The sequence below is a fragment of the Patagioenas fasciata genome, chromosome 1 (assembly GCF_037038585.1).
Source record: "Patagioenas fasciata isolate bPatFas1 chromosome 1, bPatFas1.hap1, whole genome shotgun sequence".
Taxonomy (NCBI): domain Eukaryota; kingdom Metazoa; phylum Chordata; class Aves; order Columbiformes; family Columbidae; genus Patagioenas; species Patagioenas fasciata.
In genome coordinates this window covers 53426595-53439405 of record NC_092520.1, presented here as the reverse complement: position 1 = coordinate 53439405, position 12811 = coordinate 53426595, and the positions used below count along the sequence as shown (strand labels likewise).

The 12811-nt window shown below is 34.8% G+C and overlaps 1 protein-coding gene across 2 annotated transcripts in view; it reads right to left on the bottom strand.

Annotated features, from left to right (window-relative positions):
* Positions 1–12811, bottom strand: part of GPC5 (glypican 5) — a 668409-nt gene that overhangs the window by 570543 nt on the left and 85055 nt on the right. The window lies entirely within an intron of this gene.

The following is a 12811-nucleotide window of genomic DNA, read 5'->3' as shown; positions in this document are numbered from 1 at the left end:
TTCATTTTTTTTAAGGTTTAAAAAATAAGAAATTAGAGTAAGATCTTATACCAATTACATCAGGACATCTTACATACATTTATCCTGAATGCATTTTTTGCATTAGAATTTATGAAGAGACAAACTTCTCACGAACTGTGACAACTGTCTTTTTTATATAAGCAAACACCTTACAAGTAAAGTTACAACACAATTAATAATGTATATGTTTTCTTGGCAGGATATATTAATCACAGTCAAAAAATATATAAAAAGCAATCAACTGTAACCTGTGTTATGATGTTACACAATACAACAAAGCCCTACTCTGTCTATGTATATACGTACATTAGCTCATCTCATGACTCATTCTGCAATTTGCAACAGAAAGTTAAATGTTCTCAGTCACTCCAAGTCATTCCTCTTACCATCCTAAATGGATGGGTAAAAGTAACATTAAGCAATTGAAACAACTCTTCCATTCCATTAAAACATAACCTTTACAAGATCAGTCTTACAGAGAAAGAAGCTCTACCAAACATAAATGAGAATGTGCTTTTAAACCATGTTTTTCGGTGCGGCAATTACCGTGATCAAGCAAACTGATAAAATATACAGAATTTCTCTCCTCGGGCACTGTGATAGATACACCCTCTCCAAGCCTCAAAATCCACATTATCAGTAAAGCCTGAATGGATAAACTTGACTTTTACATGTTAGGTGCCAGTCCTTGAGCACACTGAGTAGTTTTTTTAAGAAAACAGTTCAAGTATACTGGAAAAGCATTCTCTTCTGACTTGATCTATGCTGGTTTTCAAAACAAAAACAGAGTGTTCAGATTGAGGAATTTCCTAGATTTGGCTAAGCAGTTTGTATGTCACAGAAGGCAAAAGAGCAATATACAGCTTGAAAGGAAACTTAGCTTAAAGTTCATAATAAAAATACACAGAAGCACATACTACAAGTATAAACCCATTTTATCCACTGGATGGCTATGACTCAGTAACTCTTTTTTAGTAATCATGTTTTACAAGTTCTCATGCATTTATTTGTTCACGCTTTTTTTTCTAATGGGATTCTACAGAAATAAAGGAAAAGCATGAAGTACAGTTAATACAATAAAAAAGAAATTATGTTAAAAATAGGCAGAATCAAATAGTGTCAACCTCTGTCAGGCAATTACTGAAGAAATCTTAAGCCTGATGTTAAGTCACTGACTGAAAGGAATGGTAGAAGACTCAGAATAATTTTAACATAATAACCAAGACTAGCTATTGGCATCTTTAGTATATATCTATGCATAAGAATAAATGTATTAAATTCTGATAAAAAGCTTGTTCAGGTCAGTGAAATGATTCTCACTGACTTCAGTGGGTTTGAGGTTGTATGTTTTGTGAAAAGATCACAAAGAAAACAGGAGCACACTAACCTCCTTATACTACCTATGCATGTTTTTTTTCTCCAATAAAAATCGGGTACATGCTTACAAATCAGAGTAATCACCTCTACTCCTGTGCTATTATCTATTAACTCGTAGTTTCATTTGTCACACCACCCTTAAGACTGACTTTGCTATCTCTCTCTTTTCTGTTCCTCTAACATTCACATAAGAAAGAAAGCGTTGACCGTCCATAATAAAGAATAGGACAGTGCATCCCATGTCTTTTTTTTTTTTCATTACTATGGCACATACATATGTTCATCTCTCCTAAAATGATTTTCACTACAAGCATTCATACATGTCTGCTATCACAGTGATTCAGTAAAGGACTTGATCTCTTTCAAAAGTCAGACTCCTGAAGTCAGGACCCTGCATGGAGCTGGGCTGCCACCAATGGAGACTTACTCAATACAGCAAAGCCTCTTCAGCTTATCCCATGAGTTGACAAGCAGACATATCAGCTGAGTAACTCTGTAGACCACAGTTGTCTGCATCACCCCTTGCTCTTTGACTTCTCTCAACCTCAGCACTCCATGACAGATCATACTTGAGACACCTGCACCACACCTCCTGTTTGCAGGTGTGCACATGTGTATGGGAGACTCATGTCCTTCTGGAGCAGCAAATGAGACACAACATACCAGACAGGGCATATTAGATTTGTCAAGACGCTCACAGATGACTGAACCAAAGATGAGATCTTCACCAGCTATAAATGCAGTCTGGACACCTAGCTCATATAGAGGCACATACACATGGACAGCTGAATTACAGACTTAAATACCATTACTGTACATTGTGTATCATTTTTATTGGAGGAAACAAGGAACACAAAGAAAGTACAGTCCTATTACAGAGGCTTTATTTAGTTGTCTAAGAGTGTTTAATACCATTTTCAATGCTAGATTCCATTTATCTGCCTATCCAGAATCACAGAGGTATTGTGCAGGTTCTGTGCAGGCTTTGCGTGAAGTTTTGTATTCAAAATTGTACTAGACGGCTCCACTTAGACAACTGAACTAAATTCTAGATTCAGTCATCACTGATTCAAGATCCCTTAATATAAAAGCTTGAAGCAGCCAGAATACCAAAGATAAAAATTTAAGTCAAATTGATTCTTCGTTTAAATGGTGTAAAATAATAAAGTCTGAAGAATATTAAAGCCTTCTAGGAAAATGGTGATTTTTGTAACTGTAGATTCAGTCTTTTACACAAAGTTTGCCAATGCGTTGGATGAAATTTGTTCAAGTGGGTAATGTTAGTAAAATAATGATATTACAATAATCTCTTAGAATGACATGAATAAGGTTTTTATGACCCTTCTCCATTTTTTATAATTACATTTTCCTAGATGAAAACCATAAAGTATGTGATCTAAAATGCCTGTTACAATCCATGGCTGCAGTATCCTGTTACCAAGAACACAAATATTAGATGAAAGGATAAATCATGCTGCACATGGATAATCAATAGATTTTACAATGTGGTCTAAACATTAACAAACCTTCAGGACTGAATCACATTGCAAGTTACCAGCAACCCACAGATGAATGAACACAGTAAACAACTATTATTGAATATTTGTACCTTTCTAAAAAGCATATGATAAAACTGGCTACTTGTGTCCACACTTCTGCATCATGCTGTTTAATTGTAATTTTAGGATTTCTTACAAAATTTGTTTGTCAGGTTTATTCTACTGACACATACTTTATAACTGGCAAAGGTATTCCATAGATTTGGTCTGTTCACAGACAGTTTGAAGAATGACAGACAGCAAAGATGACCTATGTTTACTTTCACTTTTGAACAGCTCCTGTGAACACCTTATGATGGTAATCGATGCCATTTACAACACTTTTGGAGACTTCAATGACAAATCTAGTCACGCTGGCTCAATACTGCAAGCATATCACAGATTCAACGATGTGTTTTTCTATCTTTTAAGTCTATGGGTCCAGACTAATATCATCGGTCTTCTATTATTCAGCCATGTAAAAAGAGTGATGAGTTTTCAATAATTATAAATCCAACACATATGAAAGAAATTGTAAATATAACAAAGATGAGCCAGACAAGCTCTTTTACATGTTATTTGATTATTTTTTAATCTGCAAGCTTAGTGCATCTTATCTCCATCCTTTATGAGATCTTTGTAGTTCCCACTATACAATATCCTACAGATACCTTCTGCAGCACTACTGTGAATAATGCCTAGTGTTTACCATGGGTTACATGTCTGTTTTTCTTTGGCTACATTAAAATTTTGATTTGTACACCCCTAAGTCAAAAATCAGGGCTGCCAATATATTGACCCATTATTTTTTCAAAAGAACAGTAACATCTCTTCTCTTGGTTTTGCTAAGAAGGAAAAAAAACAGAAGGCTAGGAAAAAAATGTAGATGAGCACTTGTTTTATGTATTGCATTTATTCAGCTGATTCTTCATATCAATACATATATATATTCTTTATTTTGATAGCAGTGTATTTAACAAACACATGGAACTCAATAAATTATAACCAGACAGGTTAAAATCCACTCTTGAACTATGGACATAGCTAGAATGCCTTTCATAGTTTAGAAGGGATCCAAAACTGGGCAGCATAAATAATCCAGAATCATTAAACTCTCTCTACGGAAGATTTATAGACTAATCAAGTGCATCTTGACTAATGAGTTAGTCAAAGAGAATGTCTCAAGTACAGTTTGCAGCCTAACAAATAAAAAGCATTCAAAGTTATGGAAAATAAAAATTATGGAAAAGCAATTAATCCACCCAGTATTACATACATCTTTGTTTAAAAGATGTCAAATACGGAAATACATATAGGTGGGAAATTCAGTGTAATTATCCCTAACTACAAAGTAGTACCCAGTGTCAGATACACTGCAAAATCCCCTAATCATTTATCATATCAGAAGAATGAGTTGGAAAAATAAAGGCTTTGGGACATATAAATCAATTATAAGGGATGAACTCATTAGGGCATTGCCTGTGGAGGTTACATCGGAGAGAAATCAAAAGGGTAGATGCCAGCAAAAGAAAATTGAGACTTACTAATACTGCTCTTCATTAAAATATATTTTAAATGAATCAATTTCATAGAGTATAGATTCACCATTTAAGTCAGTAAGAAAACAAGCAGAACAGATTAAACCTATAACCCTATCAACTTTGTGTTGCCAAGAGTTAGTGAAACACCTCAGGCTTTACCGCCATAACTACTCATAACAGACTTCCGAATTTGTCAGGTCTTGTTTGGTCTTGAATTTATTGCAGCTTTATTTGAGAAGGAAAAAAAAAACAAAACCAAAACCAACCGAACTAAAACAAAACAAAACAAAAACACGCTTGAGTGGGAATCAGTTGACCACTGCCTAAGTTGTTCTGTGTTCAGTGGCAAATTACTGAGATATCAGGAGTTTCTTGTGTATCCTGTGACTTTGACTTTGGTTTAGTTATATTGTTTGGTTTTGGCTGGGATTTTTTATTTATTTGTTTGTTGGGGTTTTTTAAGCTTTATGCAATCGCATAACTCTCACCCTTTAAAATATTACCCAGAGGACAAAAAAATTAATAATCATGATTTAATCAAGCCCTACAAACAGAGGGTAGGTAAGAGTGTGCCCCATCAGCAAATACAAGATTGGAAATTGGATTGGAAAAGACTGGAACAAATAAAATTAACCCTGAGAGGGACTAAGACTATCATAGAAGAAACCTTCACCAGCAGCATCATATTGCTCCCAAGCGGAGAGCTCAGGGCTGATGTTCATCTGAGCAATGCACAGGAGGCATGAGCAGAGCACCAGAGAAAAGCATAGACATGAGGAGCTTGGTGTGTAATAGTATTGGTTGGAATGTTAATAGGAATTAGTAATCACAGATAATTTGGGCTGTAAGCATTAGTGTCACTGCAATTACACTAAAAAGACCTATTGCACTTTGAAATGCTGCTAAAACATTAATCAGAGAAACAGCAAATTCTCTCGGGTCCACATATAAGGTGTACTCTCCTTTTTGTCCATAATGAAATTGTGTGGACACAAAAGAAACTGATTAAAAAAACAAACAAACAAACAAACAAACAAAAAAAACCAACTGTTTCCTTTATTTTTTTTTTTTTTTAATTTAATATCCTAAAGAATCTAGATTCTGTCCCAAAGCAAGGTGAGATGAATCTCACTCATGATTGTGCTACATCTATTCACTAGTCTGAACTGATAATTGTACTTCTCATGGTTATTTTATAATCTTCTTACTATCATCACTCAGTGTTAATCTGTTCTTAGTAATCCTGATACTGATTTTTTGTCGTGTAGAACTTGCTTTCTGAATCAACAAATGCATGTTACTTTTCTTCTCCATCTTCCTATTTATACATTCTAGAACAGGCCCAGCACCACAACAGGACACATGTTCAGCTGATCTGACACTATGATCTCCAACTTTTCTATTTGTTTTTTATAAAATGTTGGAATAAAATTATCTTTTTTTTTTTTCCAGTTATCTGGAGTTTCATTGATTAACTTAATGAAAATCATCACTAATGGTTCAGAAAATTCATTTTGAACATATGCTATTTAACATACTCCTAAATTGAAATTGAAATGTAAAGTGTTTAATGATACCTTAACAGATGATATTTCAATATTGAATGACTGTAATATGAACCAATGAATGAATATCAAATGGTTATTATTTCGTCCAGTTATAATCACTGATTCCACTTTTCTCCCAAAACTGTTGGTTTGTTGGTTTTTTTTAGTCTGTTGTTACTTTTTTTAATAGTGATGATTATGGGATGACTAATCTTGCCATTTTGAAAACAAGAGAATATCGGTTTGTGTGGTATCAGTCAAAGAAATAATTAGCAGGAAACAGAGGTCTACCAAACTCTTTTATCTTTCTTCTTGGGTTCTGTTTACCTTCTCTCTGATTTTGCATTATTCTGTTTATTTCACAGGCAATGCTTTCTTGCTGGAGGAGAATATTTCTAAATTCTGAATATATTGCTTACTACCTTGGAATGAAGTATACTCAGAGTTGCAAGCAGAACACTCCAGGGGATCACAGATTTAAAACTGATATCATATAACGAAGTTGTACGAAAATCTCTTGATGTAAAATGTTGTGCATAGTTTGCAAAAGGACATTAAACTGATAATGATTTATGATGTGCCTTTTTACGCATTTGCCATAATAAATAAGGAAGGCAAGTAATCTCAGATGTATTAAAGGGTATTTTTTATAAAGGGAAATTTGGAATTTATAGCAGGATGATGCTGAAGGTTAGAAAACTTAATCGATAAGAAGAGTAAAATTCATCTCACATAACTCCAAACATACATATCTGAGCTAGTCATGCAAAGCTCCCCAAAAGTCAGGTGAGAGAAACAAGCACTTCTAAGGCATGATTCATCTGTCTGACTTCAGGTGACTACTTTTGGTTGAGATGAACTGCACTCTGGAAGTGCTCATCCCCCTCCCTTGACTATAAAGGGACATTAGAACAAATCACTCAGATTAAAAGATCGATATTTAGTCAGGGTGAATCCCTAAGATTTCTGTAAGGAACTGGTATTAAAATAAAGTGTCATTGAATATAACACAATACTGCAATTTATATGAATAAAAAGCTGAGATGATCATGCTTCTACAAAGTGGTTTTAATGGTAGATAAATGACAAACTTCTAATATATTTATGCAAATCCTCTTTCCTTCTGCACAGATGGGAATGTGTTTTTCTTAGAATGAAATAAAGTATATATTTGATTTCCAAAGGGTTGCCTGAGCATCACAACTTTAAGTGCTAGCTTTATAAAAAGTAATTATCAGGGAATCACAGAGGAATTACACATGAAGAGAAAGAGCAACCTCAGGAAGATGTCCATAAAGCTATGATAATGACTGACATCAGATGAAGCTTTTGTCTTTATACCTGAAAGTTTAGAACCTGATTTTTTTTTCCACTTATCCCAGTTTTTTCTGGCAGTACTCGCTCAATTTCAGTGTGGTTTTGATTTACCCAGGTTAAAGTGAAATGATAATCAGGTTCTAGCAGATGCAGCACTACAGATCAACATTTCTTGCACATCAAACAAGTAAATATATTCATTTTGTATCACTGCATATTTAATCTGACAGCTTTCTTTTAAGTGTTGGTTGAAGTCTGGTGAATTCCTGCATCTGATAGTCTGAGGAATTCCATGCTAAAAATCATCACACCAGTCAGTCAAAGAAATCTGAGGAGTTTGTTTACTTAACTTATGACTACATGTCATGGGTTTCAAAGAGCCTCCAAAGAGTTTGATATGGGATTAGAGGCATTTATTGTCTTTCACTTTGCTTCACTCCATTTTTATTGAGAAAAAAGAGAGGAAAAAAATGTCCTTTAAGGTTTCTGAAACAACCATACATGTATGCACTTCAACTTTCAGACAGGTTAATAACAAATCATGTCTAACTTGACAAGACAGAAAATCTCAGGAGGTGGATAATCAGGCAGACAAATACGCTCATTCCCAATTACAAGAGGAAAATAGCACCTGTCAACCACAACACAAAAAATCCAGTTCTATAAACTGGTTAGGCAAAGGCATACAGTTTCAGCATATAAACGTATCAAATTTAAGAGAAATTCAGAAATTATTTCAACACTAAGGAAGTCTCAGGAGAGGGAAATGGTTTCTAAAAGGGCTTTTTTGTGACAGTGGTACTGAATGTTCGGTGTAGCTGCTTTTGATGATAACATCTCAGGATCAACTATTGACATGGATTGGAACAGTTCACTCTACTTTGACTCACCCTTTCTTACCCTGTATGTCTCCTGATTTTAATACAATTAATTTCTACACTAACTCATAACCCATTTTTAGCAACTAAGAACTAAAGAGTACGTATTAAATGCTCCATTGCTGTTAGTAGTGTTGACACTTGCCTTTAGCTCTACTTCCAATTCATGCACACGTTAGAATGCAGACACAGTTGAAGTACAACACATGAACCCTTTTTGCTTGCATTCTGCTTGCTCCCCACTAACACTTGCAGGGTTTTGTGCAGTTATTCAAGCCTGCAACAGAAGCTCTTGAGGTGAAAGTTCTGGATATGGTCCATGATGTTCGAGCTGTTTTGACAGAATGGTTTTTACCATGAAAAAGGTAAAAACACATTACATACTGTTTATTGTAAGCTTCCCATGTAGTCAGTTAAGACTACTGAGTATACTACCCACCAGAACACATCTATAGGGAACAAAAAAAAAAAAGAAAAAAAAAAAAACAGAAAAAACCCCCCACCTGGCAAAGCGATGTTTCTCCCTATAAATTCCGGGGGACCTACTGCACTTGTAACTTGCGGCACGTAGAATGGCCTTGGCCAAGGGGAAATCCCATCTGATTTTTCAGTCTAGCTCTCTGGCCTCATGGCACCAACAAACAAAATGTAAAAACCTGGATTTCTTTATACAGTCTGAATTTCTTTATATAGTCCATGTGTGTTGTCAAGACACAGTCTACTCTATGAATATTTTTGACATCCTCTTCTTTAATACCAATCGATTTCTCTCATTAGATTATCTCACTTATTATTACCTGATTTTATTTGGCAAGATGCTTTTTAATGACTATTAATGTTGAGCTCAACGGGCCAAAGAACAATAGATGTTAGATGCAAATGTAAATCAAATATGTTTACTGTAGTATGAATAATTATGTAAATATGGGTTCATTAAATTATTCCCTTAAGTTTTACACCTTCATGCTCTTTAACTTTTACCAAATTCTTTCCAAATACATTTTTAATGCTACATTTTTTTGCTTTTAGAGATATCACAAGTATAACCAGTACATGATTTGCACTTACTACACAGCTTTACTGGGGTTGCCTTTTACCCTACCACTATTTGTAGATGCTCTGCTAACCCCTATTTTGCAACTCCTGCAGCAGCACTGACAACTCATACATTCTCAAGGCATGATATGCTTTCCAGGAAGGAAGTGCAGATAATGGCTGCTGGAACTGTGTGTCTCTTCCAAACTATAAACCCACTGTGATTTCCAACCCATCATGTGATCTGCACCATCATCCAGTGTGACAAGGGGTATGTGTCTCTTGCATGACTCAAAAATGGATGCCTACCTCTCCACTCCCTTTACAGCTGTGTATCCCAGCTTATGCAGGACTTCAACATCCCTCACTAAATAATAAAACCACATAGAAACAAAGGCTTGAGCTGGCCTCTAACCCATCCTTTGAAACCAGGCCAGGTTCAACTAGATTTATGATCTTACATTTTAACTTATTTATCTAGCCCATTCTTTAAAAATGCACAGTAACAGACAAGGCCACAACCTTCAAGACAATAATTCCAGTGCTTCACCACACTCTCATTTGTTCTCACCAATAAGAACAGATTATTTACTTCTTCCTCCTTTTAGGTATTTCAGATTAGGTCCTCCACACCTGATAGCAGGCATCTCTAAAGTCCAAATCTATCTCCAAATTAGATGAGTCTAAATCTCGGTTAATCAGTACAGGATGACAAGCTATATGTTTATGAGTTCCAAATTCATATATAGCTCTCCCTGACTAAGTACTTAAAAAAACGTTTTGGTGATTTTTTTTGGAATAGCATCACTACTCTAACTCATGTTTACTTTGGGAATCACTAAGGTCTCTACATCATTTCAACAGAACAATTGCTGAGTCAGTCCTTTTCCAATCATAGAATCATCTTATTCCTATTTAAATGCAGAATATGCATATGTCCTCATTGAATGACAACCCACTATTTTGAATTCTAGATCTATCTTCCAGCCTGTGCATGAGCTCTTATTGCCCTCCCTCACTTGCTGAGAGCACACCAATTATTTCACCATTAACACACTAGTGAAAATGGTGGCTATATTTGCCCAAGAACTGCAACTGAAGCGTCTTTTGATTCTGACCATGAACATTGGCTAAGCAATCAAGTACAGGTTTCCAAAAAGTTTTGCATCTGTTTAGTGGCAATTTAATCAAGATAATTCCCTACTTACGTATGAGAATGGCATGTTGAATAGTGTAAAAAGACTTAGGAAAGACAAATGACTCAACATCTGTGCTTCTCACATACCCACATTTTGGTTTCATTTCCATACAGGAAAATTAGATTAGCTTGCCCCGACTTGTCGCCTGTAAACATGATTTCATTGTTACTTAACAACTTGATATGTTCTTGTATTTGGCTTTTACCTATTTCAGCGTGTTATTCCCAATAATTGAAATGAAGCTATGAAGTCTAAAAGACTCCAGCTTCCCTATTTATGTTTTTGGTTTTTTTTTTTTTTGAAAGACCCTTTTCAGTCTTTTGCTACCTCTACACATCCAAAGACATCTACTAGTGCACTTCAGAATGTGAATATTGACAAAGGAAAACAATTAGTGAAAACATTGAGGAAAACAATTCTGAAGTGAAGATCCTTTAAATCTTACCAGCCCTGCTCCAGAACTGTGCAAAGAGGTCCTTTCTCTGTTAACAGTCTGATCAGCATTGGTGACAGCAGGGCTTGAGCAGAATTAACTATTTCCAATGGAACCTGTGAGAACATTTGATCCTTTTTTGCTTTTTTTGTTGTTTTTTGGGGGTTTTTTTGCCTTTTTTTTTTTTGCTTTTTTTGCTTTTTTTTTTTTTAATGACTCTGTGTGATTTATATTATCATACTTCCAGAAAAACATATACTGTGATGTCAGGTATTCATACACATTTTATTTTTGCAATACAAAGTATGAGGTTCATTATGGAGCTTTGTAATTTATACTGTTCAATTCATATATAATCTTGAACGTATGCATGCCAATACTGATGAAAGTAGTATTGTTTACTAAACAATGCCAATGCCAAACCCAAAACCCACAAGAAAGAAGGCACTGAAAGAACACGTCAGTTTAGCACACGTATCACACAAGTACACAAGGTGGTGATTCATCTCAGCTATCACCTCAGCTAAATACTATATTCCTTTTTTTTTCAACAGTAGAAGGTTGTGGGGATGTTTAAGGCATGATTCATCTGACCTATTTAAGTTGTTTATGGGAAGAATCATGCCAAAATACTTATGAGGAGATGAATCATGCCTCAAAAGTGCCTCTCTCACTTAATTTTCTATTGAGGGAGCTGATGGTGACAAGCTCAACAATCCGGTCTATTATACTAATCATCATTAGTGTTGCTATTTCACCTGTATAGCTTGGTTATCTTAGTTACAAACTTACTAGTAACTTCTGTATTATTGACATATTGGCTCACAACTTCTGTATTATTATTATTATTATTACTTAGTACTTCTGTATTATTGGCATGTAAAAGCTACATCTGAATTTCCACTGTAGAAAATTAGATCAAACTATATCTCCTCTAGAGATTTTTTTGTCCAGAGAATATTTTCTTGCTACTAGATCTGTTTTTAAAATTATATGTTCATCTAACTGCAATTGCATGAATGCCATCTATAACATAGAACAAATTCGTGGTGAAAGTAATGAACTCTTAAAGAAAACATACATCCTGTACAGAAGCTGAACATTATACCTCAGCAAGGTGGAATTGGTGCCACGTTTCTTTTTGATGTCTGCAGTTAGTTTAATGTTGACCTAACAGTCCCACAAGATACATATGTGTGCATCTCCTTTTATACATACATATTTAATATATATAGGCTTGTATACCTCATATGGTATTCCTTCACTACAAGAGGCAATTTTGAAACATATGTATTAAATTATCAACTAAAGTTATTTTATGTTTTGTTTCTCTGTCAAACCTTTCTGATTCTGTGTTAATAAACAAAATATATAAGATGAAAAAGAGTGTAAGACATAAAGCAGACTGCATTTTGCTTATGTAGACAGATAGATTTTTCAGTGACTTTCGAATATGACTGACTCAACCAAAAGATAATCTGATATTTTCAGCCACTCTTGGTACATAAATTGTATCTTGAAATTGTAGCCTAGATTTTAAAAATCCATTCTCTACACATTCTCACCTCTGAATTGACTGTCTTTCAGAACACTACCACAAAAGACATATGCAATACATAATTGTCAATACCTACGTACTGTAAGATCAAGAAACAATTAAGTTGGAATCCCAAAAGGATTATGCACTAGCGGCATTTACAGGATATACATACAGAATCACTTTGCTTGAAAAAAACTTTATATTCTAAGGTACTGAAGAAAGGCAACATGTTTGTAATGTTAAATTAGACTGCACTGCCAGCATTTAACACACTCTTAAAGCTATTCACCAATAATGGATAACAATCCTGGATTTGATCACTGGACCCACAACTAATTACTTACTCCCATGTTTATTTTAGATCACTCCTCCTAGTTCTTTCCAA